The sequence below is a fragment of the Microcaecilia unicolor genome, chromosome 2 (genome assembly GCF_901765095.1).
Source record: "Microcaecilia unicolor chromosome 2, aMicUni1.1, whole genome shotgun sequence".
Taxonomy (NCBI): Eukaryota; Metazoa; Chordata; class Amphibia; order Gymnophiona; family Siphonopidae; genus Microcaecilia; species Microcaecilia unicolor.
This window is the reverse complement of record NC_044032.1, coordinates 513,201,908-513,220,158: the sequence shown is the minus strand read 5'-3', so window position 1 is coordinate 513,220,158 and position 18,251 is coordinate 513,201,908. Positions and strand designations below refer to the sequence as shown.

The following is an 18,251-nucleotide window of genomic DNA, read 5'->3' as shown; positions in this document are numbered from 1 at the left end:
TCCAGAGCCTCCAGCTTTGCTCCTTGTCTGCAAGGAGCTCTTCCTCCATTGCACTCAGGCAAACTATCTAAAGAAGTTTCATCAACTGCAGCTCCTAAATTTAGGAAGCAGGGTTTAGGTAGTTTTGGGTTCTTTGCATCTTCATTAGGACTTTCTTTCTTTGAATAAGCAGTTAGCTGGACCCAAAGGGGTCTGAAATTTGGGAAATCTTGGCCCAAAACAACTGGGTATGGAAGCCACAGCAAAATCATCACCTCCAACTGAGCCTGTCTGACTAGTGTTTTGATGAATACTTTAGCTATAGGATATTGTCTCTGGTCCCCATGCACGCATGACAGTTTCACAGTTTGTTTATCATTCACGTGGTGTTGGTTGACCACTTCCCTCAATGAGGGTCCACACACTGCTAGAGTTTTTCAGTGCCTGATGGGGGTTGCCATTCAATTCAACTTGTAGCACAAAGCTCTGTCACTCAAATGGGGAAGTCTTCACAAAACAGCAAAAATGCAGGACTACCATGTCTACCTCTTCCTCTTGACAGTCCTGGGCCATATTGCTTTTCTCCTCACACCTGAAACAGGTGAGAGAGAGAGAGAGAGTCTGGTGGAGGGCACTGGGTTCGTGGAAATGAGGGTCTCCCTCACTTCAACCCCATTCTCTGAGGTGTCTGGCAAGGAAGTGGTTTCAGGTCCCTGGAGGTTCAGACCTTGTCTTTTCTCTTCTCTTGCCAGGACTTCCTACTCCTACCTTTGTAGGGTTCAGCTTTGGGTTGGGCTTATAAAAAGGCCTTGGATGCCTCTAAGGCGCTCTCCGGTGTCCGTTTAGGGTGTTGCCTCAACCACTATTTCATGGACGGAGGTAGCCTCTTAAGGAATTATTCAAGAAGGACGACTATCTCCAGACCAGTCTTCTCCTCTGGTTGTAGTCATCTCCAGGCTACTACCCTGAGCCTGTAAAAGAAACCTCAGGGATTCTCTTTTACTTGTAGAGACCCCTTTTAAAATCATTGCCATTAGGCTTCTAGTGTGTAGTTTCTCAGCTTCAGGGTGGAGGCATCTGCTGTGGGCATTGCTGCTTCCCTCTGAGCCTCCTTAACCTAGCTCTGGCCCGGCCTTTTATACTTCTTAGACCATGCCCCTTTGACACTACCCCTCTTGTGTCACTTTCCCTTTGGGCGGGATCATGGGGAGGGGTTTAAGTTGGCTCCAACACTGAAGGGAGTGTTCTTACGGGGAAGTGGCAGCGAACTATAGACTCCCTCACACATTAAGATTCATCTTCCAATTTGATGCTAATTTCTCTAGTCCTGCAAGGAGGTTCTGCAGTTCTTTATAGTCTGCTTGTGTCTTAACAGCTTTGAATACTTTCATGTCATCTGCAAATTTGATAATTGCTCCTTTCTCCAGATCATTAATAAAGTGGTCCCAGCATGAATCCATGAAGCACTCCATCATTTATTCCTTCCCATTGAGAACACGGAGCATTTAGTCCTATTCCTAGCTTCCTACCTTTTTATTTTTCATTTTTTATTTTGTAATAATGTATATATCAAAGAAACTTTGATTAAGGAAATGGAAATAAAAAGAAACATGATCAAATAAGAATAATATTAATCTAAGCAAGTAATAAAAAACAGTCCACAATAAGAGGGAATCAAGAATCAAATATAACTAAGAAAGCAGTTAGTATATAAAGAAAATTAAATAAAAATCAAGTTATAGCCTACCAATTTTATACTAGCATAGCTAGGTCAACTTTGGATATATTAATTCACAGTACTCTGTCCCTCTAAAGAAAAAAACAAAACAAACCTGCAGCTGAGAAGGTTCATAAAATACAGAAACAGACAAACATGACAGCAGGTAAAGGCCAAATGACCCATCCAGTCTGCCCATCTTCCATAACCACTAACACTTCCATTTCCTAATGGATCCCACGTGCCTGTCTCACGCTTTCTTAAATTCTGACACAGTCGTCGTCTCCATGACCTCCACTGGGAGGCCATTCCATGCTTCTGCCACCCTTTCCGAGAACGAATACTTTCTTAGATTATCAGACACAATAACCCCCAAGTCCCACTCTTCCTTTGTACACAGAAGCACTTCACCCCCTATATTGCACCGTTCTCTCAGATTCTTGTGACCCAAGTGCATGACCCTGCATTTTTTAGCATTAAATCTTAGTTGCCAAATATTGGACCATTTCTCAAGCGTATATATGAATGATTATCATACAGAGGGGCATAATCGAAGGGGACGCCCAAGTTTTGCTGAGGACGTCCTTGCAAAATGTCCCGGTGAAGGGGTGGGGAAACCCGTATTATCGAAACAAGATGGACGCCCATCTTTCGTTTCAATAATACGGTCGGGAACGCCCAAATCTTGAAATTTAGGTTGTCCTTAGAGATGGTCATCCCTAGACTTGGTCGTTTCTGATTTTCGGCGATAATGGAAACCAAGGACGCCCATCTCAGAAACGACCAAATGCAAGCCCTTTGGTCGTGGGAGGAGCCCCCTCACATACCAGGACACCAACCGGGCACTGTAGTGAACTTCACAAATTGCTCCCCACAACTGTACACCACTACCATAGCCTTTACGGGTGAAGGGGGGGCATCTAGATGTGGGTACAGTGGGTTTCTGGTGGGTTTTGGAGGGCTCACATTTACCACCACAAGTGTAACAGGTAGGGGGGGATGGGCCTGGGTCCGCCTGCCTGAAGTGCACTGCACCCACTAACACTGCTCCAGGGACCTGCTGCATACTGCTGTGATGGACCTGAGTATGACATTTGAGGTTGGCATAGAGGCTGGCACAAAATATTTTTAAAGACTTTTTTTAGGGTGGGAGGGGGTTGGTGACCACTTGGGGGGGGGGGGTAAGGGGAGGTGATCCCTGATTCCCTCCGGTGGTCATCTGGTCAGTTCGGGCACCTTTTTGTGGCTTGGTCATAAGAAAAACAGGACCAGGTAAAGTCGTCCAAGTGCTCGTCAGGGACGCCCTTTTTTTTCCATTAGGGGTTGAGGATGCCCACGTGTTAGGCACACCCAAGTCCCGCCTTCGCTACGCCTCCGACATGCCCCCGGGAACTTTACTCGTCCCTGCGACGGAAAGCAGTTGGGGATGCCCAAACTCGGCTTTCGATTATACTGATTTGAGCGACCCTGTGAGGAGGATGCCCATCTTCCGATGGGCGTCCTTCTCGTTCAAAAATAAGCCTGACAGTATCCCCCAGATTCTTTATATGGCACACAAAATTGTGCATGCAAATTTGGGTACACACCCAATTTGTGCACACAATTTAATTGAGTAATGAACCAATAAGTACTTATAAATTGGCACTAATAATCAATTATTGGTGCTAATTGGCAATGATTAGAATATGCTCACATTTTGCAACGCGCTATTCTATAAAAATGTGTGTATAAATCCTTGTGCATGGATCTGAAAAGGGGGCGTGGCCATCGGAGGGGCAAGGACGGGTCATGGGCATTCCAAGAATTTACGTGCACTGTTACAGAACACACCATTAGGCACTAAATGGCACCCAACTCAGATCACCATATACCAATAATTCACCCAAGCTTGCTTAAATAACTGAAAATCAAAAACACAGCCTTGCACCAGCTGTGTATAATTTATATAGTCACTCACACTTATAACAAACTACCTAACATCCACTCTTGATGGAGAAAAAAAGCCTCAGTCCAGCCACTCAACCAGCCTGAACAAGCAGACTATAAGGTTTGAGCTCGGCTTACCATCATTTGGCTTAGGAAAAAAACTCCATCGCTTAACATACCGGTATCAATATCTATCATCCAAAATACTTTGCAAGGTATATAAATCACAACTCTTGTCCAAACTGTGTGTGTCTCAACTTCCTCAGATCAATTATTTGATAGTTCATTGATATAATCAATTTCATATACAAAATGTCCGTTTGTTTTCAGCCCCGGTGTACCCTCCAGATAACACTTAGCTTTAAATCCAATCGCTATGGTGCTCTATTCCTATCGGTACCACCGGGACCTGCTTGATTAATTCCTAGGGTACAGCAGAGTAAACACTGGATCAAATATTTGTACATTGGAGATGAGGAGATAAAGATGCAGCAACAGAGAAATGAGGGGCTCCCTGTCGTCGGGTTGCACAGCTCCACACCTCTCTCTCCCTTAGTCCTCACCCCCTACTCACCTTCCTCTCCTTCTTTCTCCTCCTCAGAAGTTTCTACTGAAGAAACTGCCCTTCTTCTTTCCTCCTCTAAATGTACTACCTGTTCCTCTGATCCCATCCCTACTTACCACTATCTCTCCTACTATCATCCCTGTCATCTGTCACATCCTAAATCTTTCATTCTCCACTGCAACTGTTCCTACGGCCTTCAAACATTCTATTGTCACTCCACTCCTTAAAAAACCCTCACTTGACCCCTCCGAAGGGACACCACCTTGTAGAGGTGGAGGGGCTTGTGTGTTTCAATGACTTAGAGGGCTATGCTGAAGGGTTACCCATATCAGACAGGCCTCTGAGGAGAAACCAGAAAAGAGTGTCCCAAACTGGGAGAGTGGTAAGATGGTGACCTGAAGTTCGTATGCCCAACGGCCCAGCTACCCTCTGAAGTTTCGTCTTCTTTACGTAAATTTCCTCTCTGCAATTGCAGTTACCTTAACTGAGAGGAAGGGGACAACTGGCGGTCAGCTGCCGATGGCCAGCATTTTATCCCCTGAGCAGCAAGTGTGGGACCCCTGTGCGACGAACTGCCCACAGATGAAAGGGTTGGCGAGTCCTTTGATTAGCGCCGGCGAAGGAGCGTCGACGCTCGTGGACCTGGAAAAAACAACTCCATCGCTCCTGAATTATTCAACCACCATGTCCAAAGGAGTGGAGGAGTGAGTTAGAGGTATATGCTGAAACGGAGGACGTTTACAGCAGAACCTGAATCGGCGGAACCACTCCTAAACACCTATGAGAAATCAACTTGGAGTTTTTGGCTCCCGTGGAGGTTACATTGAATACCATCTGGAAAGCGCTTCGGGTCCTAACGGTGGCAGTAAATAATTTTGTTTCAGATATAATTTTATTAGAGAGTTACATGGACAATTTAACTGAACCCTTTGAGAGTGAAAAATTGATATAACAAATGATTCTACATGAGCAAGAAGTAGTTATGATAATAGACCAGAAATTTTGAATAATAAAATGAATATTATTATAGATGATTAATATCGAGATTATTGTTTTTCCCAGAGTTCCGGGTATGACTCCTAAAGTTTTCCTCAGAAATATTTCCTCAAATTATTACTTTAAAAGGAGTAAAGCCTGTGAAAACTGGGATTACTTTAATCAGTGGGATTTGAATTAGAGACTTAAGTATATGTATTGCTAAATAACTTCTGGTTTTTAAAAGAGAGAGAATGTAATCAGATGTATTAGTTCTAACTAATATTGGACAATAAGTATGTTTTCCAATGAAATGATTTGACTATACACCGTATTGGCCTTGAAGAAGCCAACCAGATGATCAATGTGGAATAATGAATTAGACGAGTAATATCTGGGGATAATCAGGTTAATACCATGATTTTTTTTTCTGTTTACTGTTTAATTGATCTCCTTATCTTGTTTCACTCTCCCTATTTAGTGGTCTAAGGAAGAGAATAGAATTACCTGAAATAATTCCTACATATTACTTTCTCTGTATTTCCAGCAAGTTGTTTTATCGCTTGTAAAAATTTTAAATGGTTATAAATAAAAAATTTAAAAAAAAAATTCTCACTTGACCCTACATGTCCCTCCAATTGTCGCCCCAATCTCCCTTTCCTCTCCAAATTACTTGAGTGCGTCGTTCACTGCCATTGTCTTGACTTTCTCTCTTCTCAACCTATTCTTGACCCACTTCAATCTGGTTTTTGCCCTCTTCACTCTACTGAATCTGCACTTACTAAAGTCTCTAATGATCTGCTTCTAGTAAATCCAGAGGTCTCTATTCCATCCTCATCCTTCTTGACTTATCCGCTGCTTTCAACACTATTGACCACACCTTACTCCTCGATACGCTATCCTCGCTTGGATTCCAGGGCCCTGTTCTTTCCTGGTTCTCTTCCTACCTCTCACTCCATACTTTCAGCATTCACTATGGTGGATCCTCTTCAACTTCCCTCCCGCTTTCAGTTGGTGTGCCTCAGGGTTCTGTCCTTGGCCCACTCCTTTTCTCCATCTATACCTCTTCTCTCGGTGCCCTAACCTCTTCCCATGGCTTTCACTACCATCTTTACGCTGATGACTCTCAGATCTACATCTCCACCCCTGAAATCTCAACCTTTAATCCAAGAAAAAATCTCTGCCTGCTTGTCTGACATTGCTGTCTGGATGTCTCAACACCATCTCAAACTAAACATGGCTGAAACCGAACTTCTCATTTTTCCCACCAAACCCACCTCCCCCTTTCTCTCTCTCTGTTAATGGCTCTCATATCCTCCCTGTCTCCTTGGCTCGCAACCTTGGAGTCATTTTCGATTCCTCTCTCTCCTTCTCTGATCATATTCAACAAATCGCCAAAACCTGTCACTTCTTTATCTTCAACATTAGCAAAATTCGCCCCTTCCTTTCTGAACACGCCACCAGAACCCTTGTCTACACCCTTGTTACTTCTCACTTAGACTATTGTAATCTACTTCTCACTGGTCTTCCACTCAGCCATCTCTCTCCTCTCCAATCTGTCCAGAATTCTGCAGCACGACTTATTTTCCGCCAAAATCGTTATGCCCACACTAGCCCACTCCTCAAATCACTTCACTGGCTCCCTGTCTGCTTCCATATACAGTTCAAACTCCTCTTACTGACCTTTAAATGCATCCACTCTATGACCCCTCATTACCTCTCCTCTCTCATTTCTCCCCACATTCCTCCCCGTGAACTCTCTGAACAAATCTCTCTTATCATCCCCCTTCTCCTCCACCACTAACTCCAGACTTTGTTCCTTTTATCTTGCAGCACCTTATGCCTGGAACCGTCTTCCTGAACCCATACGTCTACCTCCTTCTCTACCTGTTTTTAAATCTATGCTGAAATCCCACCTTTTCACTTCTGCCTTTGGCTCCTAACCACTACTCATTTGCCCTCCTCCTCTCTACCCATTAATTCGCTTGCCCGTTAATGTCTTGTATGTCTGTTCTACCTAGATTGTAAGCTCTTTGAGTAGGGACTGTCTCTTTATGTCAAATGTTCAGCGCTGCGTGCATCTGGTAGCGCTATACAAATGCTATTAGTAGTATAAAGAACAAAATTACAGAGCATATTCAAAAGAATGGATTAATGAGACAAAGCTAACATGGATTTAGTGAAGGGAAATCTTGCCTCACAAATCTATTACATTTCGTTGAAGGGTTAAACAAGCATGTGGATAAAAGTGAGCCGGTTGATACTGTGTATCTGGATTTTCAAAAGTACCTCATGAAAGACTCCAGAGGAAATTGGAGAGTCATGGGATGGGAGGTAGTGTCCTATAGTGGATTAAAAACTGGTTAAAAGATAGAAAGAGAATAGGGTTAAATTGTCAGTATTCTCAATGGAGAAGGGTAGATACTGCTCGGAGACTCCATTATCAGAGGCATTAACTTAGGAGCACAGTTCAGGGGTTCCAACGTAGTGAAATGTCTTCCAGGATCTTCAGCTACAAGATGTGTAAACCAAATACTGAAAGTGATCCGAGAAGAGAACGAGGCTTCTAACGCTGATGTTGTAATTTACCTGGGCCAAATGACCTGGCCAACAATAGCAAGTTTACAGCACAGAGTGCGTTCCAGAAGTTTGGGGAGGGACTGAAATCTTTGGTTCAGACTGTGGCTTTTTCTGAAGTAATTCCTACGTTGGGGAGGGGAGAGGAAAGACTAAGCAAAACAGAGGAATTCAATAAGTGGCTTGAGTCTTGGTGTAAAGAAGAAGGTTTTAGATACATAGGAGAATGGGGTAATATGTGGAAAAATAACAGGCTGTACTTTAATGATGGGCTACATCTTTCTGTGATGGGAAAAAGGATCCTTGGGGAGAAATTCAGATAGTATGTTTCTAGACATTTAAACTAGAGGATGGGGGTGACAAAAGGAAACAGGGGATTTCGGAAAGTCACCCCCAGAATAAACACGATGGCAGAGGGAAAGGTCATGTAAATATAAAAAACCACCCAAACTCACTAAGGACATGGAAAGTATGTGCACAAATGCTCGTAGTCTAAGTAAAAAGGTTCAAGGTTTGCAAGCCCTGATGTCTGAAGAAAACTTGGATATTGTTGCTATTATGGAGACGTGGTTCAACGATTCTCATGAATGGGATGTGACAGTACCGGGCTATAATCTTTTTAGGAAGGATAGAGAGGGCTGAAGAGGTGGAGGAGTTGCTCTGTACGTGAGAGAGATTATAGCAGCTGAAATGCGGGAAACCTGGGGAAAAGAAGAAGCTTTATGGATTGTCCTGGAAAGAGAAGACGAAGCCTGTATCCACACGGGAGTTATCTACAGACCTCCTGCGCAAACGGAGAAGTTAGACAAGGATCTGATAGAAGATATTCAAAAGATTGATATGAAAGGGGAGGTGCTACTGTTGGGAAATTTCAATTTGTCTGACATGGATTGGAACGTCCCATCTGCAGAATCAGAAAGACGTAGGGAGATTGTGGATGCCTGTCAAAGTGCCTTGCTCAGTCAAATGGTGAAGGAACCCACGAGGGAAGGGTCGATCCTTGATCTAGTACTCACGAATGGAGGTAGTGTTTCCGATATCCGGGTGGGCACCCACCTATGTAATAGTGATCATCACACCGTATGGTTTGATATAAGGGCGAAGGCGGAGTGCGGATGCACAAAACTCAAGGTACTGGATTTCAGACATGCTGATTTGATAAAATGGGGGAATACCTGAAGAAGGAGCTGTTGGCGTGGGAAGAAGTAGGAGAAGCGGAAAAACAGTGGTCCAAGTTAAAGGCTGCTATAAATATGGCGACTGATCTTTTTGTGAGGAAAGTAAACAAAAACAAGAGAAGCAGGAAGCCTATATGGTTCTCCAAACAAGTAGCTGAAAAAATAAGAGCAAAAGAGGCTTTGTTCAAGAAATACAAAAGAATGCAACAAGAAGATCACGGAAAAGATTATCGGATTAAATTCAAAGAAGTGAAGAGGGAAATATGGCTAGCAAAAGCGCAAGAGGAAGAAAAAATGGCTAAATATGTAAAGAGAGGTGACAAGACTTTTTTCAGATATATTGGAGAAAGAAGAGATAGGAATGGAATTACAAGACTGAAAGATAATGAGAATGGGTATGTGGAGAGTGATGAATATAAAGCGAACGTGCTAAACAATTATTTCTCTTCGGTGTTCACAGAGGAAAATCCTGGAGAAGGACCATGGTCGGCTGCTGAGGGAACATCTGGGAATGGGTGGATACTGCGCTGTTTATGGAAGAAAGAGTTTATATATAAAAACAGCTAGAGAATCTGAAGGTGAACAAAGCTATGGGGCCGGATGGGATACATCCCAGGATACTGAAGGAGCTCAAAGAAGTCCTGGCGGGACCTCTTAAAGATTTATTTAATAGATCTTTAGAGACGGGAGAGGTTCCGCGAGAACGGATGTGGTCCCTCTTCACAAAAGTGGAGACAGGGAAGAAGTGAGAAACTACAGACCGGTAAGTCTCACGTCGGTGGTAGAAAAAATAATGGAGTCGCTGCTGAAAGAAAGGATAGTTAACTTTCTAGAAACTGACGGGTTACAGGACCCGAGGCAACATGGCTTTACCAAAGGAAAATCCTGCCAAACAAATCTTATTGACTTTTTTGATTGGGTGACCAAAGAACTGGATGAAGGATGTGTGGTAGATGTAATCTACTTGGACTTCAGCAAAGCCTTTGATACGGTCCCCCACAGAAGACTCGTGAAAAAGCTGAAAGGGTTGAACTTAGGACCGAAAGTGGTGAACTGGATAAGAAACTGGTTGACCGACAGGTGGCAGAGGGTGGTGGTAAATGGAATCTGCTCGGAGGAAAGGAAGGTGAGCAGTTCAGTTCCTCAGGGGTCGGTGCTGGGGCCTATTCTGTTTAATATATTTGTGGGCGATATTGCTGAAGGGTTGGAAGGAAAGGTGTGCCTTTTTGCGGATGACACGAAAATAGCCAATAGAATGGATACCCTGGAGGGAGTAGAAATGATGAGAAGGGATCTCCGAACCTTAGAAGAATGGTCGCGGGTCTGGCAGTTAAAATTTAATTACAATGCCACAAGGGAAAATGTCCTATACCCAGAGTACAATTAAATTCAAAATATCAACCTGTAAAGCACTCCTTGCAAACGTATAACATTTTTACAACTTTTTAAAAACTTTTTCTTTTTATTTGTGAATACTATTATACAATACCAACCCTATTATTACAGTACTCCTTTCATCCACCCAACACGCATTCACAGTCATTCAATTTGCCCCCTTACTGATTTATAATCAAATCATACAGTCATGGAACATCGCTAGTGTAAGACATCCATCTATACAGAGACTTGGATCTTAGCTGTAATCACTCAGCTAGAGCGCTGAAAAGCCTCAACACGCACACTGCAAGGCACTTCACTAGTGCACAAAGCACATGTTATTGTCCAGCAATGTCCAGGAAGACAAAATAAGGCAGTTAATTGTGAGTTGAGAGTACTGACTCTTCCTCTCCCCAAGTTGATAACTATTCATTAACCAGTATGCTGTTTCGGGCTGAATGAACATTAACCAGTATGCTCGCATCGAGGACCAGTGGTGTTAAGGAAGAAAGATGAATGAAATTTTAGGCTTATTTCAGTAGCCTTCATTCAGCCCGAAACAGCGTACTGGTTAATGAATAGTCATCGAGCTGGCATGCCCAATGTGTGCCAAAATGGTGTTACCGCCCTGCTACCACATGGCTAATGCGGTAATTTCAGTTTTGGCACGCGTCCAATATGCACGTCTGAAAAATAATTTTTATTCTCGGACATGCGTATTGGACACATGTAGGTCATTACCACCCGGTTACCGCGTGAGACTTAACCACTAGGTCAATGGCTGGCAGTACTGTCTCAGACCCAAAATGGATGCTCGGCAATTTTCATTTTGTTGCAAGTCCATTTTCGGCAAAAATACAAAAGCCATTTTTTACAGGTGCACTGAAAAATGATTCTGCATGCGCCCAAAACACGCGTCTATTTATTTATTTATTTATTTTATTGCAATTATATCCCACATTTTCCCACCTTTTTCCGGGCTCAGTGTGGCTTACAATAAGTTGTGAGTGATAGAAATACAATTTGTTACTACTCGGTTATGGATTACATTGTGAGGAGTTATGCGAGACAAACTCAGAGTATCATTAAGGAATATAACAATGGAAAAGAGTGGTGAAACATTGGGGGAAACAACGGGAAACTAAAAGGGGCAGTACATAACAACAAGAAAGCATATGGTATACAATTTCTGTGAGTAGAGGTATGAGTGTGGTGAGATTACAGGGGATGAGAATTCAGAGTGGCTGTATTGATGCATTATTGAACCGTGGGTGTGGGCTGTATGTGTTTTGGTTCTTTCCATACGTTTTCTCAAAAAGATGGGTCTTCAATAGTTTGCGGAAGGTGGCTTGCTCGTAGATCGTTTTCAGGTTGCGCGGCAGTGAATTCCAGAATTGCGTGCTCATGTAAGAAAAGGTTGACGCGTCTACACTACCGAAGGCCATTTTTCAGTGCACCTTTGTAAAAGGGCCCCCGAGTTATGGTACCTTTGCTGAAGCAAACATTATGATTCTAGACAAACCTGGTTGAGATCCTCTATATGCTAAAAATTATAGACCGATTTCCTTATTAAAATATGATTGTAAAATATATGCAAAGATCCTGGTGGAACAATTGTCCAAGTTATTAGTACTATTATTCATCCTTCACAATCAGGCTTTATCAAAGGAAGACTAGCTTCTGATAATACCAGGAGTTTCTCACATATTCTTAATTATGCTAATACTATGGATGATCCTGCATGTGTCATATCATTGGATGCTGAAAAAGCATTTGACTATATAGAATTGAAATGTCTTTTTTTCTGGTTCAATCTTGGAGAATATTTTATTCATTTGGTTAAAATATTATACTCGGCCTACAGCTCACCTTTTTATTAATGGTTCCTTAACACAACAATTTTATCTTATCCCATGGTACCCATCAAGGATCTCCATTATCCCCCTTATTTTTTATATTATTACTCTTGAACCATTACTCATTCAAGTCTTCTTTTGTTATTCAAGGTATTACTGTCACCCAATCTCAGATAAAAATAATTGCCTATGCTGATGATGTTCTACTGTATGTTTCTTTTCCCAAAACCACTGTTTCAGCTGTATTCTGTTTAATTGAAAGCTTTGGTGTTCTGTCTGGTTTGGTTATACTATTAATTGGACTGACTGAAATATTTCCCCCAAATGTTTACTGTGTCCCTGAAAATTATGTTTCTAACTCACTTTGCTGGGCCTTTTACTAAGCCGCGTGTCTACGTGTGTCCAACGCGTGCCAAAATGTAGTAACCGCCCAGCTACCGCGTGGCTCTTGCGGTAATTTTATTTTTGGCGCGCATCCGATACGCATGTCTGAAAAATAATACGCGCCCCAAGTGGCATTTGATGCGGATAGGTCATTACCGTGTGAGACTTTACCGCTAGGTCAATGGCTGGCGGTAAGGTTTCAGACCCAAAATGGCTGCGCAGCAATTTTCATTTTGCCGCACGTCCATTTTCAGCAAAAGTTTTAAAAAGGCATTTTTTTTACAGGTGCACTGAAAAATGATTCTACATGCACCCAAAACACGCATTCTCACTACTGCTGGTCATTTTTCAACGTGCCTTTGTAAAAGGGCCCCTAAATATTTAAGTCTCACCTTTAAATCCACTTTGCAAGAAACCATGCACACTAATATGTCTGGAGTCCTAGATCTTCTAAAATCTTCCTGTCAAAAATGGAATCCCTTATTTCTATCATGGTGGGGTAGATTATAATTTATAAAGATGATGTTATTCCCCCTTAGTATTGTATCTTCTCAGTATGTTGCCAGTACAAATCCCCGGGTCCTTTTTCAAAAAAATTGACAATTTGCTTTCTGTTTTCCTTTGGAATGGGAAACCTCTTCGTATAGCTGTTAGGAAGCTCAAAGCTAACAATCTATGGTGGGCCTGTATTCCAAATTTTCTCTAACTCCCAATTTTTTTAATATCTTCAGCTTATATTGCACTGAATTCTCACCTGTATATCTCTGGACTCAATCCCACTCTGCCAGAAGTGCTTAGCATTTTTAAAGAGGCTTTATCATAGTCTAATTCCGCTTCTTTTATTATAATTTTTCTTATCTCTAGTTTATGATAATTGCAATTTTTCTTTCAGAGAAACAATGGTCTATTTTTTTGGACTAAATGTAACAGGCCATTAACCTCAGCTTCTCTTTCACAGTCTCTCTTTTTTATTATGCATAAAGGGGGGAATTCTATATATGGTGCCTAAAATATCTGCGCGGTAAACAATTCTGTCTAGGCATATTCTATAAGAAATGCTTAGACTTTAGCATGGTATATAGGTGGACTTCACCATCACTAAAACTACATGTACTCATTTACACCAACAAAAATGTGGTGTAACTACCTGTGCATAGATTTACGTGCACTGGGTCATATTCTGTAACAATGCAGGTAAATTTTGGAATGCCCACAAAATGCCCATATTTATGCCCCTTTTTGGCTGCACATGTTAGAATTTAGGCGCAGTGCATTACAGAATATGCTTAGGGATATGTGCACTTAAATTGTAATTATTGCCAGTTAGTGCTTATTATTGCTTGTTAAGAGCTGTTAACGTTAATCAGCTTGTTAAACCAAATTATGAGCACTGTTATAGAATCCACCTGGATTTCTGTGCGAAAATCTAGGCATGTTATGTGGAGGGGCATAATCGAACGAAAACGTCTATCTCCATGGGCGTTTATCTCCGAGAACGGGTCCGTGAAGGGGCGGACCGAACCGTATTTTCGCAAAAAATAGACGTCCATGTTTTATTCGACAATTTGTGAGCTGGGCGTTTTTGTCTTTCAGCGATAATGGAAAATGAAAGCGCCCAGCTCAAAAACAAATAAATCCAAGGCATTTGTTCGTGGGAGGGGCCAGGATTCGTAGTGCACTGGTCCCCCTCATATGCCAGGACACCAACCGGGCACCCTAGGAGGCACTTTTACAAAAACAAAAAAAAAGGTAAAAGAGCTCCCAGGTGCATAGCACCCTTCCCTTGTGTGTTGAGCCCCCCAAATCCCCCTCAAAACCCACTGCCCACAAGTCTACACCATTACTATAGCCCTAAGGGGTGAAGGGGGGCACCTACATGTGGGTACAGTGGGTTTGGGGGGGTTGGACGACTAAGCATTAAGCAGCACAACTGTAACAGGTAGGGGGGGATGGGCCTGGGTCCACCTGCCTGAAGTCCACTGCACCCCCAAACCACTGCTCCAGGGACCTGCATACTGCTGCCAGGGAGGTGGGTATGACATTTGAGGGTGAAAATAAAAAGTTGTGAAACATCATTTTTGTGGTGGGAGGGGGTTAGTGACCACTGGGGGAGTCATGGGAGGTCATCCCCGATTCCCTCGGGTGGTAATCTGGTCATTTAGGGCACTTTTTGGGGCCTTATTCGTGAAAAAACAGGGTCCAGGAAAAGTGCCCTAAATTCTAGCTACAAACGCATACTTTTTTTCCATTATCGGCGAAAGACGCCCATCTCTCCTCGGCCGATAACCACGCCCCAGTTCCACCTTCGCCATGCCTCTGACACGCCCCCGTCAACTTTGTACGCTTCCGCGATGGAGTGCAGTTGAAAACGTCCAAAATCGCCTTTCCATTATACCGATTTATTCCTTTTTGTGAGATAAACTTCTATCTCCCGATTTGGGTCGCAATATAGGCGTTTTTCTTTTTCAATTATAAGCTGGATAGACTCCAGAGGAAAGTCTATTGGGCCCCAATCCAGCAAACTAGAGTAAACAGTCAACTATCTAACTTATGCTGGTCGTACACTCGGGACAATCTTTACCTGCCATAATTTACAATTGTTTTGGAATCTGGTCTGGCACAGAATATCCAAAATTTTTCAATTTTCTATTCTCTTATCTTATAAAATTGTTATTTTCAGATCACTTGTGTGTCAACAATATTCACCTCATGATTCTTGTAAGCTATTTGATGCTCTGTTATCCCTAACCGTGAAAAACGTTTTAAGCAAATGGAAAGATAATGTGAGGTCTTTTTTGCTTTAAAGTGGAACTGAGTCTGTCTTGTTTAAACATGAATCCCGTTTAGCTGAAAAAGCAAACAGACTTGCAATGTTTCTAAAGACATGGGAACCTCTCAAGCTTGAGTCTTCTTAGCGCTTAAATATATATGGTATATTAAGTGGAGGAGTGGCCTAGTGGTTAGGGTGGTGGACTTTGGTCCTGAGGAACTGAGTTCAATTCCCACTTCAGGCACAGGCAGCTCCTTGTGACTTTGGGCAAGTCACTTAACCCTCCATTGCCCCATGTAAGCCACATTGAGCCTGCCATGAGTGGGAAAGCACGGGGTACAAATGTAACAAAAATAAAAAAATTAATATTTATTTCTTCTTCAAGTTTCTTGATTGTTCATATAAGTTGTAGATATGAACTTGATGCATACTCTGTCTATCCTCCTGTTTGGCAAGGCTTACATTTTGTTCATCTGTTTTTTGTACCTCTTTATTGTTGTCCTATTTATAAAAATGATGAACTAAAAAAAAGAACATTTTATGAAACATTCTAGAGCCTAGCAGTGTATTGGGCCCATATATTCAATGCCAGGCCGTTTCCAGTGACCGGCATTGAATATCCATGTCTTTTTTTGTCCAGTTTAAATTTAACCGGCCAAGCCAATATTCAGTGCTGGCCAGTTAAGTTTAAACCAGTGAGATATTCTGCCTATTTAAGCGGCCTAATTTAACAGCCAAACTTAGCTGGCGATGCAATGAATATCAGCGGATAGCCGGTTATATCGTGATTTAATTGGCTATCCGCTAAGTGCAGACCTGCAATATTCAGTGGGAGATAACTGTTGATCTCCCACTGAATATTGCCAGATAGCCAGTTAAGTGCCGTTTAACCTGGATGGTTAAATGGCTTTAAATATTGGGGGGGGGGGGGGGGGGGGAATAAGTTTTGCATGTTTCTCTAGCATTTTGATATGAGCACTTTAAGGGTGCTTTAAATGCTCATGCCCAAATTATAGGCACATATATACCCAGTTATATTAGTTTTCAACGAAGAAAAGAAGATGCCAACTTTGCTTTATAGAATAGAAGCCACACAGGTACGTTCTGGATTCCTATATATTGGCATACTTTTATAGAATTACTCCACATGGGAGTGTAATTCTATAACTGTATGCCAATATATAGGTGTCTATTCTAAAAAGGCAAGTAGACATCTATTTTCATTTATAGAACACTAGCATAACTGGGATTATGTGTGTATGTGCTTAGGCACTAGAACTTATGCCAGCCATAGAGCTGGCTAAGTATGTGCACCTAAGTGCTGGTGATCCATATATAGGACCCAATTCTATATATGGCGCCTTTAAAACTTGGCGCAAAAAAAATATTCACCTAAGCGTATTCTATAAACCAAGTCTTACAGAATATGCCTAGCAGTTATGCTTGTGCCTAACTCTTGGCATGTCCATTTACACCAAGTAAAACTTGGTGTAAATACTGGCACCTAAGCCAGGTGCATAGCAGGTGTATTCTATAACCTTGTGTGTAAAGTTTTCAGAATGCCTACGACCTGCCCATTCCATGCCCATGGCCACAACCCCCTTTTTGACTGCATGCATTTGAATTTATTTGCAGCATGTTATAGAATACACTTAAGTTACATGCATAAATTCTAATTAATACCAATTAGTGTAAATAATTGCTTGCTATGTGCAGTTATCAACGCTGATTAGCTTGTTAAACTAATTAAATTGCACGTGCAAATCTAGAATATGACCAGCTTTGCATGCACAATTCCAGATGTGATATAGAATCCAGGGGATAACTTATAGCATTCTGCCCCCGCTCCGCCAGAGTCCTCCCATATGTATATCCACCTGCAAACTACATGCTATTTAAGATGTGCGTAATTACATAACAGTACTTAGATGTGCTTTTGGTATATATTGACGTATGTGTGCACAATCCCATGTATATTCCATTTTTCTAACCATGATCTATGTAAGGAGATACTGCAAAGTGTTGTGCCCAAGGAAATAGACTTGCCCAGCAACTGAAACCATCTACCTTCTAAAAGGCTGGTATTAAGATCACAGACTCAGATAAAGAATGTGAGATGTGTGTTCTACAGTGTTTATCCATTTTTTTCTGTTTGTGTTATTGTCAGTTATAAATTGTGCTGTTTTTTTAATAAATTGTTAACCCACTCTGAACCTAAATTTAGGGAGAGAAGTGGGCTGTAAATACTCATCATCGTCCGGATAGAAAACCATCCCAACACAGCACATGTTTTGCATGAGTTTTCACAAAAATCAGTAGGAACTTTCCTTGTCTGCCTCTGAGTATTCCTGGTGACAAGGGAAATCTATCTTTGAGCCTTGAAGAGATATCCTTTCTCGCTAAAGAGAATCTGCTCCCTTGGAGAAGAGTGTGCATTGTGCCGAGTGTAGAGAGGGAGAGGATGAAATAAATGTTTGGTGGTGCCCTGGAGTGTGAAACTGCTTGTGGTCTGGTCTGAACTAAGGAACCCCCCCCTTTACAAAAACTATAAGGCCCTTTTACTAAGAAGCTAAAAAGTGCACTATCCCCAGTGTGGGTTTTTCTTGCATGATAAAGCCACTTTTAGCGCTGCCGGTAAATGGCCAGTTTTGACATTTCTGCAATAATGGCCACATGCAAATTTTCCCATTAGCTCATGGCCATTAGTGTGTGAGCACTTACCTACACATTTTGTAGGTGGTAAGGGCTCACCTGCTAATCCTGTGCTAATCAATGCCCAACCAATTAGCATAGCTATGCCCACTCTCTGCCCACAAACATGCCCCAATATTAAAAAAATACATTTTACTTTTTAGGAGCGGGGAGCATGTGCATATGCAAAAACTACTGCGGGACGTCTGAGCATACCCCATTGTAGTAAATTTTAACCTGCAGTAAGCATACGCTA

General features: G+C 42.1%; 1 protein-coding gene across 1 annotated transcript in view; it reads right to left on the bottom strand.

Moving 5' to 3' along the window:
- Positions 1-18,251, bottom strand: part of LOC115461429 — a 453,017-nt gene that overhangs the window by 68,282 nt on the left and 366,484 nt on the right. The gene's annotated exons all lie outside the window — the stretch shown is intronic.